We start from the raw sequence: 17,409 nt of genomic DNA, 5'->3' as shown, positions 1-17,409 counted from the left end.
CCTCCCAGCAAGAGACACTGCTGTTCCCATGTCCATTCTCTGCAAGACAACAGTTAAAACCAGAACAGCACTTGGCTTAGTGAGATGCGCCACAATCATTCATCTTTCAAGTGCCTTTACAAATATAACTATGAAAAGCTAATATTATTGCTTCCGGCTTCTGTTTTATTTTAAAAAAAGCCAGAAATTCAGCTTGATTCACATTTTTAATCTCCTCAGCAAGGCCAACAGGTAATACGTTATCTAATCAGGACTGATGACTCAAAATCCAGAGAGAGACATAAATGCCTGGGGTTGGCTGAAGAAAAGGGAACCAGATTCAGTTACACACACTGAAGAACTACTGAAATTTCTCTTGATCTTAAGAATAAGAAAAGTTTTATAAACTGTAGCTCTGGATGCCCTCTAGCAAAAAAATAGTTCTGAGGGTAAGGCAAGCTGTAAAACCATGCAACATTCACCCCAAATAGAACCTCTGATGTGTGGAAAGAATTTTTAAGTTTTCCTTTAACTTTCCAAGAATCCAGGTGACTGCCCTACTGGAAAATGAAGGTACCATGATTGTTGTTACTGTAAGTCTCCTTTTCATCCCTACTGTTACAAATATAATTAGCCATCCATATTTGTACTTCATTAGTTGCAGGGCACCGCAGAAGATACTCTATACTGAAACTTGCCATAACACTGCCAAAACTTTGCTGTATGTTTCCTTTATTAGCATGGGTTTATGACCTAGTACGGGCTGATGATGGTGCCCTCACCAACCACCCATATGCAGTATAAAATTTTAAAATTGTGTTTTGCTGATAGATGCACCTGAAGACAATTTTTGGCTGATACATGGGTTTTTTAGGTCTATTAGCATATTAAATCAAACTGATTTCTATATGATTTTTCAACATAAAAAATTGCTATGGAGCTGGAACAACAGAATCTAAAATTAGCTTCTAGTTTTATTTTCCAAAATAAAAAAAAAAAAATTGTCATTGTCTGTCTACATATATGTAAAATCTGATAAAGTTCTACCATGTATAAGCAATATACATGTAAAAACTGAAGGAGCCCAACAAATGTAGCATACAACTTACCCTATAAAAGACAGCAGCTGCCATCAGAAACATGAAGGAAAAACAATATATGCATATCCCATCTCTTCCACCAAAGAGGACCACAAATAGTGACTTCTTTGACTGAGGCAAATCAGCAAGTGGATGTATTAAATCATCTACAGCTTGCTGTGTTTTCCTATGCACACATACACATACAAATACATGCTCATTAGGAAAGCTCTCCAGGGTTCCTGCATCTGTTCTCTGCAGTCATCTATAAAACAACATTTCTTGTTGTGGCAATAAATTACAAATAACTGAGATGCTAGTTGCTGTGTCTTTGACCTCTGCTTATTACATTCAAACCACTTACTGCTATAAACTAAGGCATGTATTATTTATATCTCAGCAGCTGGTTTTTGTATGCCTGTATTTCTCACCCCTTCTACCCTTTTGCTTTCCTACAAAAGCTACCATGTCACAATGGTGGGAATGATACATTTGTGTAGCTGCTCCTCTCTTGTACTGCATCATCCACTGTCAGCAGGTAAAAACGTTTCACATCTGTCTACCCCACATGGAAAAAAAAACAGAAAATAAAGACAATCCAGCAATTTCTCTTGGCTTCCACAAAGTAGCAACAAAAAAGTATACCAAAAATCTATGGCAATTTCAGCTTTGGAACTGAAAGGTATCCAGATAAAACCCTTCAGCTTTGTACCTACATATAAAACTAGCATTGCAAACAAGCAAATCTCATTTAAAAAAAAATATGATTAATTAATTGCAGGAGAAAAAAAGCCAACAGAATTGTTTAAAAAACACAAACAACAATACTGTAAATGGCACACAAAGTCATGTAACAGAAATACTGCAAGTATGTTACCAAACTGTCTGAAAGTTCCAAAAGCAAACCATCAGGATGGTTACACTAAGAATAAATAATAAGAGAATCTCAAGTACAAACTAAAGAATACGTACCTGAGTTTTTCTCAGGTCAATTCAATCTGAGTAGAACATTTTATTAAAAAATAAACAAACAAAACCCAACAAATTAAGAAAAAGGCATTACATAAATTCTCTTTTCCTAAGAGACATTGTAATAAGCCATTCAGGTGTTAAAGTGCCAATGCAAGCATAAGTAATGCTTAATGAGGAAGCACTCAAATAACAGCACAATCTACTGTCAGAGGTTACCTCAACTCTCTGATTTTCCAGTGGGAGACAACTCATCAGCAATAACCATTTTAAACAGTTTGCTACCAGATGCGTACTGGGGAAAAACCACATTAGTCACTCTGTAAAACTTTAAAGACAAGTTTAACATAAGCAAACAGAGGGCTTCCATAGTGATGGTCATTTTGAATTGCGCAATTGTAATAACCTCTCTTTCATATTTTGGAAATTACATAAATACAGCAGGAAATATATCTACCTATATTCCAAAATATTCATTAAAATGTCTTAATTTTAGCAAATTAGCACACAGACTTCTTTCAGATTCTGTCAAGGTGATCCCATTTTCCTTATTTCCCCCCTCTTTTTTTTTTTTTTTTTAAATTAAGATAATTATTACTGACAGACTGCAACACTACAGTGCTCTCCAAGAAAAATATTTAGCACAGGTACAACCCCCTGGCCTGTTCTGTCAACCCACTCCTATGTATAGAAAAATCTGTGGATGCTCTGCATTCATGATTCATTTGGATCTTTGTGCTAACATTGTAGGAGTGCCATGAACTACGACGCTGCTTTAAAAGCTTTAGTTTATGAGAAGTGCCTTCAGAAGAAGTCTCTTTTCCAAAAGGACAGCAGAAGAAGACTTCATCAGTAAAGTTAACAATCTTGGAATTAAAACAGTGGATGTTCTAGATTGAAAGTAAAGAAAGAAAAGCTCCCAAAAGCCCACAGAATTTTACCGAGAGTCTACAACTGCCTCTGGAGCCTACTCAATAAAAAATTAACATCAAAAATTAGCACTATAATGACGCAAAGAAAATCATTACATAGGAACGCAGACGTACGCTGTTAAAACCTGACTCATTCTACCATTGCTTGTGTGAGTAGCCCAACAGATCACAGCAGAACCTGCACACTAACGAGAGCAAGGGTGTCCCACTTGTACCCTAAAGTAGAATTGCACAACATAACCCTTCCCCAATTCCTATAAAACTATTTTTACTGGGATTATTCAATTTTTTGTTCATGCCTCAGTGTTCCAACAGCAAATAAAATACTCCTTGGATTTCAAGTATGGAAAAGTTAATTTACCACCTCAAGCTTTACCGGTAAAATATGCTAACAGAGGTAACTGACAGCTATTATGGTTAGATAAATATTTCACAGAGCATCTAGTGAATACATAAATGCAAAAAACATTAATGCAATATTAATGTTTGAGTTGTACCTACATTAATAATTACTGATGTTGAATTGCTGTTTAATGACCTTCGTATAAGTCTTAATCTGGCACTACAGAGCAGTACGTCAATAACCTTCTCTGATTTTCAGTGGTTAAACTAAACAATGCATCAATTATTTTGTATCTAATTTGCAACATGTCTGGGTTTGGTTTTGTTTATTTTAAAGAAAAGCAACTCTCTTCCAGGCCACATACTTGGCCATTTCTGCCACATGGCTCATTGCAATATTAACGGCAGTCATGAAGCTTTATTTTCTGCAATGTTTTGAAACCACACATCAGAATTGTGGAATGACCCAAAGGACTACTTCCATTCCTTGGAAATTAGAAGACATAATTGGAAAGTTTTTGGTTTTGGGTTGGTTTTTTTTGGTGTTTTGTTTGTTTGTTTTGTTTTGTTTTTATCATTCCACTGATGCCAGGCTGCCTAATTCATCAATTAGTTGTAAAATATTTCATAACTTGCTTTCCTTTGCTGAAATGACGGAGTTTCTGTAGGACATGCAAGGAGACCTACATTATCAATAAACCTACTTAGAAAAGCTAAAAACAAAACAAAATGCAAAACTGAGACCTGAAGACACTTTTCATCCTTCAGGCAAGCCACTGTCAATTAATTTGGCTGTCCCAGCACTTACTTAGATGAACATGATCATAACACTATCTTATTGCTTTCTTGACCCTGCTAAAAAAGACAGGGAAAGCAGGACTTGCAGGTCATCTCTAATTCTCCCTGCTGTGAACAACTGAATGAAGGAGATGATGAGTTTTCCTCTATTCTTTCAACCCTCTCATCAGGTTAACGAGCAATGCCACCCATAAAAGAGGAAGGTATTTTTATTTCTCTGAAATACAAATGGAAAAAAAAGGAAGAGTACAAGAGACTGCTCCCTGTATGCATGTCACATATGCCAAGTTCAAATACTACTGGGAGTATAAAAGTACAGCATTAACCTTCCAGAAGCACAAACTCAGAGGTTGATCTGTATTGATCTGATCGCTACTTTTAATCCTCTCTGCAACAAAGGACCTAGCCTGAGCTGCCAGCAGACCCTTGGCTGTGTCAACAGGACATTCCTCACATCACCAACTACACCTTGGTGTGACCCGTGTCAAGATACCCCACTGTTCTCCTCTGCAGCCTGCCAGAGAAACCAGAAGGCATTATCGGGTTAAATTCTTATTTCCTTCATACATCACATTTGGATGAACACCAAGAACACAATTACCGGATTCATACTGCTCTGAAAATACATAAAAACTGTAATTCAATGCAATTGGCACTAAAATTATTCCCTTTCCTCTATTCTCACTTTTGCTTTGTTAACTTACTATTTACCAATACCATGTTGCTGTGAAACTGAACCAGTGTTGATGAAGAAATGCATGTCCACATATATATATATTCCTGGGGTAATTTTTTGGCTTCTAAGCATTCTTTATCAAATTAAAAAACATGAAGATTTAGAGTCTGTTTTCATGCTGTGTTTGGTGGCTACCGTAGATACTAGTGGCTATTGTTTTTTCCTCTGAATGCATCCTCTTTCTGCCAAGTGTTATACTTATGAACATTATTCATTCAATTTACTTACTAATTTTGTATTTTTACACTATTTGAATTGTTCAGGGTTTTTAAAAATGCATTTTCAGTACCTATTACTAAAGCTGTATTGGAGTAGCAATGTACTTTTCCTAGAACTGCTCTACAGGTGAGGTCTTTGCATTTTTTCATAGGATGAAGCAAAATCATAAATCTAATCTCAAATCACCACTTCAGTACAACAAATACCCACAAGAACCACAGCTCTGCAAAGGAATGAGAGGCAAAGATGGTACAGGAGGCAACACCTTTTACTAAACCAGCTAAAAAAGTGCAAGGTGAGGAGGAGAGAAAACAGAAGTTTCAGGCTGAAGCCAGACCCCTCTTGGACATGAGAGTTGTTCAGTACTCTTTGATCTATATTATTTGCAAGGGCTCATTTTTATCTGGTTTGGCACAAACCTGGTAGCACATTTCTTACATTTACTGAAATGCAAGTAAACAAAATGCAAAATAAGAGAGTTAATGACAAATGTGAATACTAAGTAATCTTCAAATCTTCAGAATTTTGTGACACTAATGATGCTTTCATTGTTACAAATGCTGCATTTAACACAGTAGTGTGTGTACAGCTCACCTGTTCATCTGGATGAAACAACAGCAATTAGCTATTTTCACAGGCACTTTCCAGAACATTTACCTAAAAACCCTTATTCACCTGTATTTGGATTATCATTGCACTTGCTCCACAGAGTAACATGAAGCCTGCAATCAGAGCAGGTGGAGGTAAAACTCCAGTGTAATTGCATTGTTTTGTTGTTTGGTACCAGCGGCAGGATTATCTGGAGCCCTCTGTATTGCTTTTTGGGGACAAAACTGATTTACACTCTTGTGATCTTTAGCAAAAACTACAGTTTAAAAACAGAGGGGAACATACAACAATGAAGTATATTGGAGAAATCTCTCCTATACTTCACTCTGCACCCTTCAAAGTAAAATCTTGCCATATTTACTGGGCCAAGAGAGACTTGGCTGAATAAAGGATAAGACTTTGAAAATAAGCTAACTTGATTAAAGACAACTTTTCTTTTTCCTTTTACTCCGAAGTTGAAAATTCACAAATTTATAGCTTTAACGATGTTTTCTAAAGTACAAAATTTCCTTTATCATTAAAACCTACATAGATGCAGACACATGTTTTAACAGCACTCAAAATGCAGGCCAAAATTTCTTTTTTTAAATGCTTTAGGCCACTCCAAACTGCATTAATCTGCTGGAACAGAATAACCTTACAAAATGAGCCCTCTCAGTACTGCAACACACCACAAAGTTTGTCTAGCAACCTGGTCTAGTGGAAGGTGTCCCTGCCCACAGCAGGGGGGTTGGAACTAGATGATCTTTAAGGTCCCTTCCAACCCAAACCATTCTATAATTCAAACAGCCATGAGGAGTCTGGATGCTGGTTTCTTAAATCACATCCACGACTTCAAACCTTTGGATGCAAAGGATGATAAAACACCACCATACTTTTCCACTCTCCCTAAGCCCACACAGATGAGACAGGGCAGTCCCACTGCTCCAGGCATGACACTGAGTTTCCTAACACCTAGTCATTTCACTAGGGACTGTAGTGACAGGACAAGGGGTAACAGGTTCAAACTTAAACAGGGGAAGTTTGGACTGGATATAAGGAAGAAGTTCCTTACTGCAAGGGCAGTGAGGCACTGGAATGGGTTGCCCAGGGAAGTTGTGAATGCTCCTGGCGGTGTTCAAGGCCAGGCTGGACAGAGCCTTGGGTGACATGGTTTAGTGTGAGGTGCCCCTGCCCATGGCAGGAGGGTTGGAACTCGATGATCTTAAGGTCCTTTACAACCCTAACTATTCTATGATTCTATGATTTGTGCAAGGAAAACCAAAGCAAACTCCACACTTTGTTGCAGTTCTGAAGTCCATGTTGGACCCATAAAACAAAACTCAGTTCCTGAATTCAGATGTTAAAAAATAATTTAAAAAAAACCCAGGCTGCTGTCCTTATTACTAGCAGCAAACAAATAACACGTTAGCCACTTACGAAGTCACATTCATAAACTTTTGAACACTTTTTCTACTCTATTTGGAAAACTTTTTGCTCTGGTGTCCGACTTCCCTATAAATCTTCCTATTAAAACCTTCATGAAAAGTAACCAAGTCCTTTAGGATGAACTAGATCGATACATGCAAGAGCTTATGACCTGGTATAACATCACATAAAATAGGGAGGCAATCAGGTTTATTTACTTAAGATGGCAATTCATTGTAATAGCTGACAGTAAGGAAAATTTTTCTGTTCCAGACAGAACAAAATAGAGGAATCTCCCTCTTCCCTGCTGAAATATTAATACACTGGGGCTCTGAGAAACAACCCCATCTGCTTTTCTCTAGCACACATTTCTATGCAGAAGGAGCCTCTCCCAGTCCAAGACCCTTCCTCTCTGAACCTTGCTACAACACTGCTCCTTCTGTGCCACTTGTTTCTTGGTGTAAGACTTTGCTTCTTAGGTACAGAGCACAGAAATCTCTCTCAGCCCTCACCATGACAAGCAGTGATAAAGCAAGCCCCACAGCAGGCACTGGCTTCCTTGCCCATGCACAGGAGACTCAGCACCCACATCACCTCGCCAGCCCTGGCGTGGTGGTGCAGCTTGTGCTAACAGCTCCATAGGGTTGCTTTCTTCCACCAGCTACCAGAGGGTGCAAGATGCTGCAGAGAGCAAGGTATACTTTTCTCCCTATTGTGCCCAAGTGACCAGAACAGGGAGAGAGAAGCATACTACACATCTGATTGCACTGGCTGATGAATTTTCAGCAGGCTACCTACCACACCTATCCCTTTTCTTAGCTTTTTAAGTGGGGATGTAGACTAGGAAAGATTGGGCAAGAAAGGCAGAAAGCAGGCCAACCTCTATCTGCCAGAAAGGTCTTCAGAGGAGTACCAACCACTGCCACTAACACTCAAAGCAGGATTACAGAAATACCATCACATAGGCATAATGTCATGTATTAACATTAATTTTGCATGCGTGCTTTATACAATTACGTGCTAAAGTAAATTTCACACTGGCTGACTATGAGGGCCTTAGTGGTCCCTGCTGGCCATTCCTGGGACCCTCAGCCCCTGCCCATGGCTCCAGCAGCTGCATTCAAACTCTGACCTGGGCACACAGTCCTGGCATCAGTTCCCTTACATGTGCATGTGTCTCAGGTCTCTTAGATGGATCTCAGACTGTGCCACTTTATTTTCCAGTTTTCCAGATTAAACATTGTGTGCTGCCACTTTCTTCCTCCTTAAAAGAGAGAACATTAAAAAATGTAAGCATCCCACAGAGGATCTACATAGCTACCACAGCTGAAAAAAAAAAAAAGGTTATCTCTGTAGCTGGTTTCCTAACATGGAAAAAAGTGTCAAATGCAACAAACAGAAAGCTGTCATTTATACTTTATATCTCTATATATAGATCAACAATATATACTTTATAGTATATATAGTATATATATATATACTCTATATACTATTATACTTTATATAGAGAGAGATCAAGCCAAGGTTCCCCACTGCTTCACTGAAATATATAGCACTTTCTAGCGCATGTACCTTGGGTAAGTATTGCTGCAATACAGGTCTATAATTTAATACTCCCTGCTGACTATTAACACACTACTAGTATCTGTGACTGCTATTACACACTGCTGCTGCAGTAGTTACCATGCCAAAAAGACAATTCTCAAAAATATCTCTCTGCACTCAGGAGGTTTAGCAACAGAATAGAGTTAAAAGGTTACAGAAAAAGGAGATGTGAGGAAACTCTTCAGTCTGACTGCTGTCTTCTCCATAGGCCATTGTAATTTTTTGTAACTTACCTCCATATCCAAAGACAGATTTCAGTCTTCATTCCAGGTCTTTACAGGCTTTGCAACTCTCAAGAGTTAAAAAAAGCACAGAATATATTTTTCAATTGCATGCTCCTGTGATGGTCTTAGTTTATAATCAATCTTTTGGGAACCCCTGAGCAGCAGCAAATTGTTCAAAAGACTCCCCAAGTACTGGCAGAATTATTCCACACAGTGGTAGCATCCAATTTATCAGATTTCACTGAAAGCACTCAACAGCCAGCAGGGATTTTCTAATTAAGACTCTTCCAATGCAGTGAATCACTTTGGAAATAAAAATTTATTTTAAAAATAACTTTGCTGAAGCAAGATGAAATTGGGAAATTTGTGTGTGTGGTCTGTGGTTTTTATATCAGAAGTACATGAAAATTTGATTTCTACAGCTTCCAAATGTACAGCCTAGGTGGCCACTCTCGAAAACAGAAGACCAGAAATAACAGTACTGAGGTAAAATCACAGGGTTCACTAAGTAACCACATTACCTTTGGAAGTCACTTATGGCCCAATTTTGCAAGAGTAGGTAACGATTCTGCTGGGTGACATCGTAAGCCTGATATTTAGGAGAAGGTGAACATCCATCTTTACAGCTTCTTGGGCCAGATAGCCAAAACTCACCCATAATTTCTGACAATTTCAGCTGTATGCACCTCACAAACATTGCTCCTTCTGCTATTACTTTTATATACTCTAGCTTCTTTTACCTTTTCCTTTGCTCTTTGGACTTAAGAAATCTAAATTCTAAGTTGTTCTGACAACTTCAGACAAATTGAAGAGTGACTTACATAGACATGTTAAAGACACAGTTCCAAAGACTGATCCACAATGCACAATACAAGCTCATCTCAAGTTTAAAACTTAACTAAAATTATTAAGTCAGGGAAGAAAAAAAGAACCGTAAATTAGTTCAAGACATAGCTAAGCAAACCACTAGAAATTAGGCATTACAGACATGAAGAAATTTGTTAGGCAGAAAGCAAAGTTACATAGTCTTGACTAGTCTGAGCCTGGCCACTGCCTAGAATCATAGAATCATAAAATGTTTTGAGTTGGAAAGGACGTTAAGATCATCTAGTTCCAGCCCCCCTGCCATGGGCAGGGATGCCTTCCACTAGACTAAGTTGCTCAAAGCCCCATCCAACCTGGCCTTCAACACTGGCAGGGATGGAGCATTTACCACTTCTCTCCAGTGCCTCACCACCCTCACAGTAAAGAACTTCTTTACACCTAACCTGAACTTTCCCCGTTTAAAGCTGAAGCCATTCCCCCTTGTCCTATCACTACAGTTGCTGGTGAAGAGTCCCCCTCTGGCATCCTTGTAGGCCAGCTTCAGATACTGGAAGGCTGCTCTGAGATCTCCATGCAGCCTCCTCTTCCCCAGCCTGAACAACCCCAACTTTCTCAGCCTTTGTATGGGAGGTGCCTGTGTTATCAGATTAAACTAAGCGGTTAAAGCACCTGTCACTTACTATGGCCAAGCACCCTGAGCACGCTATGCCAGCATGTTTGTCCCCAAGGTGTGGTAGATCAATTCAAGTGTAACCCTGGCACAGGATGGGTAGTACTCCACTACCAGGTGCAAAAGACCATTTGAACATTAATTTCATTTTAATCTGAATAATGGTCCTGACACTGCATAAGAGTGATCATTTAAAACAGGTTTATGTAAATGAATGCGAGTTTCTGTGTAAACACAGCTTACAAATGATAATGTATAAATTAGCTATTATATTGCCTGAATAACAAGACACCAGATAAAAGCTTTACTCTAAGATATGAGAGATAATGTTATAGGTAAATAATACCAACTATTACTTAGCAAAGCAAAAATGTGTACCCAGATGGATTCTGCCTTTAAAAAAAAAAAAAAAGACAAAGAACCAAACAACACAGGAAGGCTGGCCTTTTGGAATAATTCGCTCTCTCAAAGAAAAAAAAAGACAAAACCAAAAAACAATTTTGCTTTCTTAAATGCTTAAAATAATCAAAATAAGCCTCTAGAGACTGGTACCACATCATGCAGTGTCAACTGCATGAGTGTTTTAGTATCTCCTTTAACCAGATTCTTTTCTTCTGCTGACTGTGTTCTAAAAACTGAACAATAAGAACAGGACATCTTTGCTGTCCTACTGCAAAGGCTTGTTAAAAACAGAAAATTTTGACTGTGGTGGCAATTCATTTTTTTTTTTTTTTAATTAAATTGCAGACATAGACCACTGAACTCAGCTAAATCTAGCATGAACACTAGAGAACTGCACTGGATGAAAATAAGGATAATAGATCCAAATTTTTATAAGTGAAACAAAAAGCACTTCTGTAATACCCTATTGAGTTCTGCAGCTTTTTCTTTAAGTATTATAGTAATTCTGCTGACCTGTACATGATGTTCTTGTAATGTTCCCTTTTTCTATTAATGCATCAGTGTTTGCGTGGAGCAGGAAAAAAAGGACTGCATCTTTCAAAACGTGCACAAAAAATACAGATGTGTTAAAGAGCTATGTAGGCGGCAACATCCCATTATAATTTCCTGATGACTACTAGCCATATACACAGTGTTACTTACTTACTGTACACATACATGTAGTTTCCTAGACTTAACCTACACAAGACACAGACATAACTGCAAAAAAAGACAGATCTTACATGCAGCCATCAGAGGGTATTTGTGCACTCCAAACAAAACAAGATGAATGTTTACCTCTCTGTGGTGAAATAGAGAAATATACACTAAAATATAATCTATTATAAGTAAGTAAATTAGTTCTACTTAGTGCTCCTTGTATAAGATAAATGACCGTAGCTGATGTAGTTCTAGGACCCTGTAACCTTGTACAAAATTTATGGTAAGCAAAACAGAACATGTAGATAAAGATTAACTGAAACTAGCAGATGTTCAGGATGAGTTGTAGCTAAGTTAACGTATAGGTAGAAGGACAGGGAGGAATCATTCAATTATGTCAGTGGTGTTACTAAACTAATTAAGCTGGTGTGAGCATTTATCTACTGCGTATGCTTCAAAGACTGCCAGGACGGAAGTTCAAGGAACAGCTAAGTAATGAAGATTGTTGGAAGAAGTAAACAACCCCCAAAGACCACAACCACATTTTTGTGCGCACTTCCTAGAAAAATGACGCAATACATAAGTAACCTCATGAATATGCATGTCCGTAATGAATATGTATGCTTAGGGACTACAGAAGGACAGCTTGTTTAGCACTTCGAGAGAGACGCGCTAGGAGGAGCTATCCGCCGTGTCTCCCGGCGCCGCAATAAAGAATACCTGCTTGACGACTTAAAACTTTGTTGGCGAGTTCCTGGAGAGTTCTCTGGATCAGTGGTGCGAATACATGTAGCAAAAAAAGGCAAACCAAAGAGGGCAGGTGACACAGCTGTTCTGCCAAAGAAAGAGGCAAAACAGTACAAGGTACTGTACAGTACAAGTACAAGCTGCTGAACTTAGGGCTGGCCCGCTTCCTTTGGTGCTTTGGCCACATGCTTTGGGTAAGTGGGAATTTGCTGAGGCTGCTCTGAGTGTTTGACAAGCAACTGCTGTAAAGGATGGGAGAGGGTTGCATGCAAAGAGGTCTGCAAGGTGGTCTCCTCATCCTGACAAGGAGGCTGAGCATACCTGGAACAGAGCTGAAAACAGGCCAAAAGGCCTAACAGAAACCAAGTAACCACGGGAACATGGTGAACAGGGGCAGTCACCATGGAGGAGTGCACTGGGAGCCTTCACTGGCAAAGGTACGAATCAGCTTACTTCTCTACGCATGCTCACTCACACATGCATGCACTCACTCTTCAGTTTATCTCATATAGACCGCAGCTTACTTCACTGATAAGAACCTTATGAAGGCTACAGTACAGTACAAAGACTGCCATCTTAATTCACTGAAACAAAAGACAAGCTAAACTGGTAAAGCTTTAAAAAAAGTTCAGCTCAACGTGCCAGTCAAAGTCCAGGAACAGATACTGCTACTGGCTGGACATGTGATTACCTATTCAAGGGCAGGTTTTTTGTGTATATGTGTATGTGTACAGTACAAGGAGTTCCTGGCCCTCGTCCTCCTCAGATGGGAATGGCTGAACTGGAACAGTGAAGAGAAATTAAAAGGTCCCAGATAGGCCAACAGGAACACTGCTGCATAGCCTTGGCTTCAGCACAGCAGCTCTTGTGACTGGGACACGAGTCTCAAGGAAGCACTGTATCCGTCTGGGCAAGAGTGCCCAGATATTGGATAATATTGGATAATACTGGATGTAACAGAGTAGAAAGGACTCAGATGACAAGAAGCAGCAGCAAGTTGCTTTACAAGGCACAGAAGTAGCAGGGTTTGAGGTACTGGAGAAGAACTGAACAGCAACTTGCCTGTCAAGTGCAAAGGGAGTGGACCTCCTTGAACCTCCTGGTAGCTCACAAGGAAGAACAGGGTCAATGGTCTGTCTGTATCAGTACCAATAACACAGGGAAGTGTCAGAAGTTTGTCCTGGAATCTCAGTTCATGTTATCAACCACGACACTGAAGCACAGGACCTTCATAACCACTGTCACTAAAGAGACTTGGTAAGAGTTCTACATGCTAGGGGGAGACAGAGATCTGGAGTCCCAATGCATGAATGAGATGGTGATGCTTAGAAATGGGGTACCTTTTGTGACAAGACAGACTTGTAAAAGGACAGGCTGGCTGTACCTTTAAACTGCAGGAAAACATTTAAACTAAAAGTTGGGGAAAGCCAAAAATGCACAAAGGAGCACCTGATTCAGACTGACACAGTCCCAAAGAGGTTGTAGCTAATGCTCCCCTGAAAAGGCTAGAAGAAATAAACAGCCTAATACAATAGAACTAATTAAAACTACAGACATTAAATGAAAACAACAAAAAGCACCCTAGTGCAATATTTTCCACGTTTTCCAATTAATTCCGGCAATAGCAGTAGAAAATGTATTTTAACCCCTTGTATGAGTGACTTTGTTGGCTGTTCTACAGTATCAGAGACATGATCCAGTTATGCCATAGGAAATACATATACACAACACAAGTAAAGTGATGCAAGGTATGTAGAGAAAGATATACAAGGTTACACAAGAAGCAAGATCACTTTATATTTTATCAGTCTTCTGGAGTAAGTTGTTGAGTTCTTGCATGGAATTCCTTTGACAGACAACAGAGTAAGTCAAAGGTGGTAGAAATAAAAAGCAGACTAAAAATAAAGTCTCTGTTCCCCCCCAAATTACAGGCTGTTTTCCCCAAAGAGAACTGCCAGACCGGAAGGAAGGACCACCATTGTCAGGAAGTAAGCCAGACTATTCATGATGGAGAAGAACGTAAATTACAGCGTTGAATATCATAACTCATACAGCATTCAAAAAAGCAGCAGTCCACGGCAATCTTCCAGCAAACCCCAACAGCAAAAGACCATGACCATAGAATAAGACAATTAGAGCTCTTCCAGCCATCACCATTTCACAGCTTCACTACTGCTTTTGTTTCTACCACAACTGCCATTTGCATTGTCTGACTAATGCCTTACCATCAAAGGTGGTGCAATCTCTTGTCCAGGTAGCCCTCCAATCCAGGATATTCTCCTTATTGCAATGCTTCAAAGGAAGCTGGCTGACACAAGGCACCAGTTCTTGGCCCTGCTTCCAGCTGCTACATCTAATTTAAAAATGCTAAAAATAACAAAGGTTTACATGTAACAGAGAGCAAGAGGCTGTACTTCCTACAGGGATAGCATTTAATCAAGACTGAAATGAAAACGGATACAATACAATTCTTCACTGGTGTTTCTGCCATTTGCAAACTTTCTAGCAGCACCTAGCCCACTCTCAGAACACTGAACATTTTGAGAACTCCTTCCTTGTTACATACAGATACAGGAAGTATAGGAACCATAACACAGAGAAGTCTCAAATCTCAAAATGAAACTTCCAGTTCAGTTGTTGCCCTAGTGACCACCTATATTGGACACCCAAGAATGCAGAGTCATTTACAGATTCTGTTATGGGCTGATGGAATACAGGGCAGGGACCAAAAGATGTACAGCAGGAAAAGGAAGTATTATCTTGAGCATGTGGGAATTTTTCCTTAAATATTTACAGGATGTATATAAGATCTACTTTCGCTTTTCCTCTGCAAATGACTTCACTCTGATATTCCCACTAGTACATATACAATATACTGTATCATCTCAGAGCATCACCATACCCAAATTATCTAAAATAAATGCACTATGTAGCTTATATTAGGAAATATAAGCTTACAGGATTGCCTTTGTGAAGACGAAGGAACAGAGAGACACAAAAGCAGGTGTGGGAACCCCAATAACCTACTCAGAGAATGGAGCCCCTGTCAAAACCCTCCCCTGGTTGTCACAGGGGAGCCTCCACCCCATGGGCCAGGGGTGGCCCCATCTGTGAGTGGGTGGGAGAGGCTCTCCAGGTCTCCTTTCAGCCTGAGGGGGTTTAGCCCAGAGGTAATGGGAGTCATTGTGGGACCCAGGGGATAAGCATTTGGGGATTGTACAAAACTTACCATGGTATGTTTACAGTAGGGAGGAAAAAGTGAGTAAAGGGAGAGTTCTAGGTGGTCTGGTACTAATATGGGGGACTAGATGGAGAAGGGGATAAAAGCCATCTATAAACTGGCACTTGGTCAGTATGTTTGTCTGGCCATGTCCTGCACCTGATCAGCACAGTCTATCCCATCTTCTCCTTAAACTCCATTTCCAACCCTTTTTGTGGGTGAGGGGCTCTCTACCCCATGGGTCTGTGTGCATATGGAGGTCCAAGTGCAGTAACTGAAGTCAGACCATGGGACATCAGGGTGGCAACAACAGGAGAGACAAGAGTGTGCATTCATGTGAGTGTGTATGTCAGTGTGCAGTCACTATTGAAAATCAAGCCAGGCTAGCCAACAAGTAAGGTAAGATGCCTAGGAGACAAGTCATGATGTGGCCATAAGTCTGAGCCAGATAACCAGGGGGGACAACAGGGGTCTGTAAGTTGGTTAGTGGAGGACCAGAAGATCCAAGCCAACTGCTGGAAAGACCTTGGGATTTGGAGGTCAGCTACTGGTAAGGTCATAGTTCTGGGCCAGCCACTGGAGAGCCCCGTCCACAGCTATGTGTCTATATGTGAGGCAACTAGAAGACAGGATCCTGGGCTGACTGCTGGCTAGACTGGATGGCTAAGAACAGCTACTACACAGGGATTCATATTGCTTATATATGTTTAGACTTATGTATTTTATACTAACGAGCTTTCATCCTGAGCAGCCAGAAAGGGGAAGAGGATGAGGCCATTGGCACTTTTTTGTTTGCATGAGTGCTGAACTTACTTTCTGTGTCAGTCTGCGTGGCTGCTTATGCATATATGTTTATGTATGTGTATGGCACACATATGTGTATGTGTGCCTCTTGGGAATGTGTGTTCAGCCTTGCAGCAGTTGGACCTGAGGACATGGAGCTGCAGCAGGCTCACCTCTATTAGCCTATGGGATTCAGCAGCACCTAAACACTTATCACCATCTTTTGGGGGATGAGCAATAGAAAAGTCCAGTTTCCTAGATCTTGAAAAATGTTCCCAGCAAGCAGCAAACTTACTTTTTCCAACACCACACGAATTAATTATTAAAGACAAACAGAAAAGAATAAAACTCTCATTTAAGTGCTCATGGTGCCTGCTTAAATAGCAAGCCAATAAATGAGATCTGCAACAGACAGAACTAACATGCATTTAAAATTCTTTCTAAGTACTTGGGTTCATTCACACCCAAAATACTAACTTACTGCCATAATATCCAATTCAAAATCTAGATGCATCTAAACTTTCATTGAAGTTCAAAACGGTGATATATACACCATATGGAATTTGGGCAAACGTAACTCTCAGTGAAAAGCAAAATATAACATCCAGTCACTTAGTTTCACAGCTCCGGTTCACAGCTGTCATTGAAGTGTTCACAGGGCGACTACAGACAGTAAAATGATGGTTATCAATCAGTTTCACCCTAAATAGGGATCAGTTTAGGATCATCAATGCACACAATGTTTAAAGACACCAGTTAATCCCCCAGCACATGTCTGAGGAAGGCTCTAGCACACAGTATCCCTGAAGTGCCAAGCACTTTCAGGTATAAATCACTGCATTTCATACATTTCCAGGCTGGGTGAATCACTGTTTTCCCAGTGCCTCTCTTCTACACCACGGTGGTGCTATCCGAGCAGCCCCTCAGCCAAAGCCAGACAAGGCGCCTCTGCTGATGCATAGGAAGAGGAGGAGTCTCCATAGCAACGGGGACCGAACAGGCTCTCGCACCCCTCTTCTTCACTCACTCCCCAGACCCACTTGTTCTTCCGAAGAGAACTGCTTAGCGGTTCACCTGAAAACACATGAACAGCAAAAGCCTAATACCTATACCAGACAGATTTAGTCAAGGGTACAACCTGAACTGTGCTTACTGCTGCAGGGT

The 17,409-nt window shown here is 40.1% G+C and overlaps 1 protein-coding gene across 2 annotated transcripts in view; it reads right to left on the bottom strand.

The window, feature by feature from the left end:
• GPR176 (G protein-coupled receptor 176) overlaps positions 1–17,409 on the bottom strand; it is a 41,066-nt gene that overhangs the window by 13,581 nt on the left and 10,076 nt on the right. Inside the window, exon 2 of one of the 2 annotated variants that reach the window (XM_062619301.1) lies at positions 14,468–14,609. The exons of the other annotated variant lie outside the window; for it this stretch is intronic. The gene's annotated coding sequence lies outside the window, so the exon portion shown is untranslated. The remainder of the gene's footprint in view (positions 1–14,467; positions 14,610–17,409) is intronic. 2 annotated transcript variants of the gene reach the window in all.

This window comes from Pezoporus occidentalis, unplaced genomic scaffold, assembly GCF_034315485.1.
Source record: "Pezoporus occidentalis ecotype Australia unplaced genomic scaffold, CSIRO_AGI_Poc_V1 ctg21, whole genome shotgun sequence".
NCBI classification, from domain to species: Eukaryota; Metazoa; Chordata; class Aves; order Psittaciformes; family Psittacidae; genus Pezoporus; species Pezoporus occidentalis.
The sequence above is the reverse complement of the archived record's forward strand: the minus strand, read 5'-3'. Positions and strand labels throughout refer to the sequence as shown.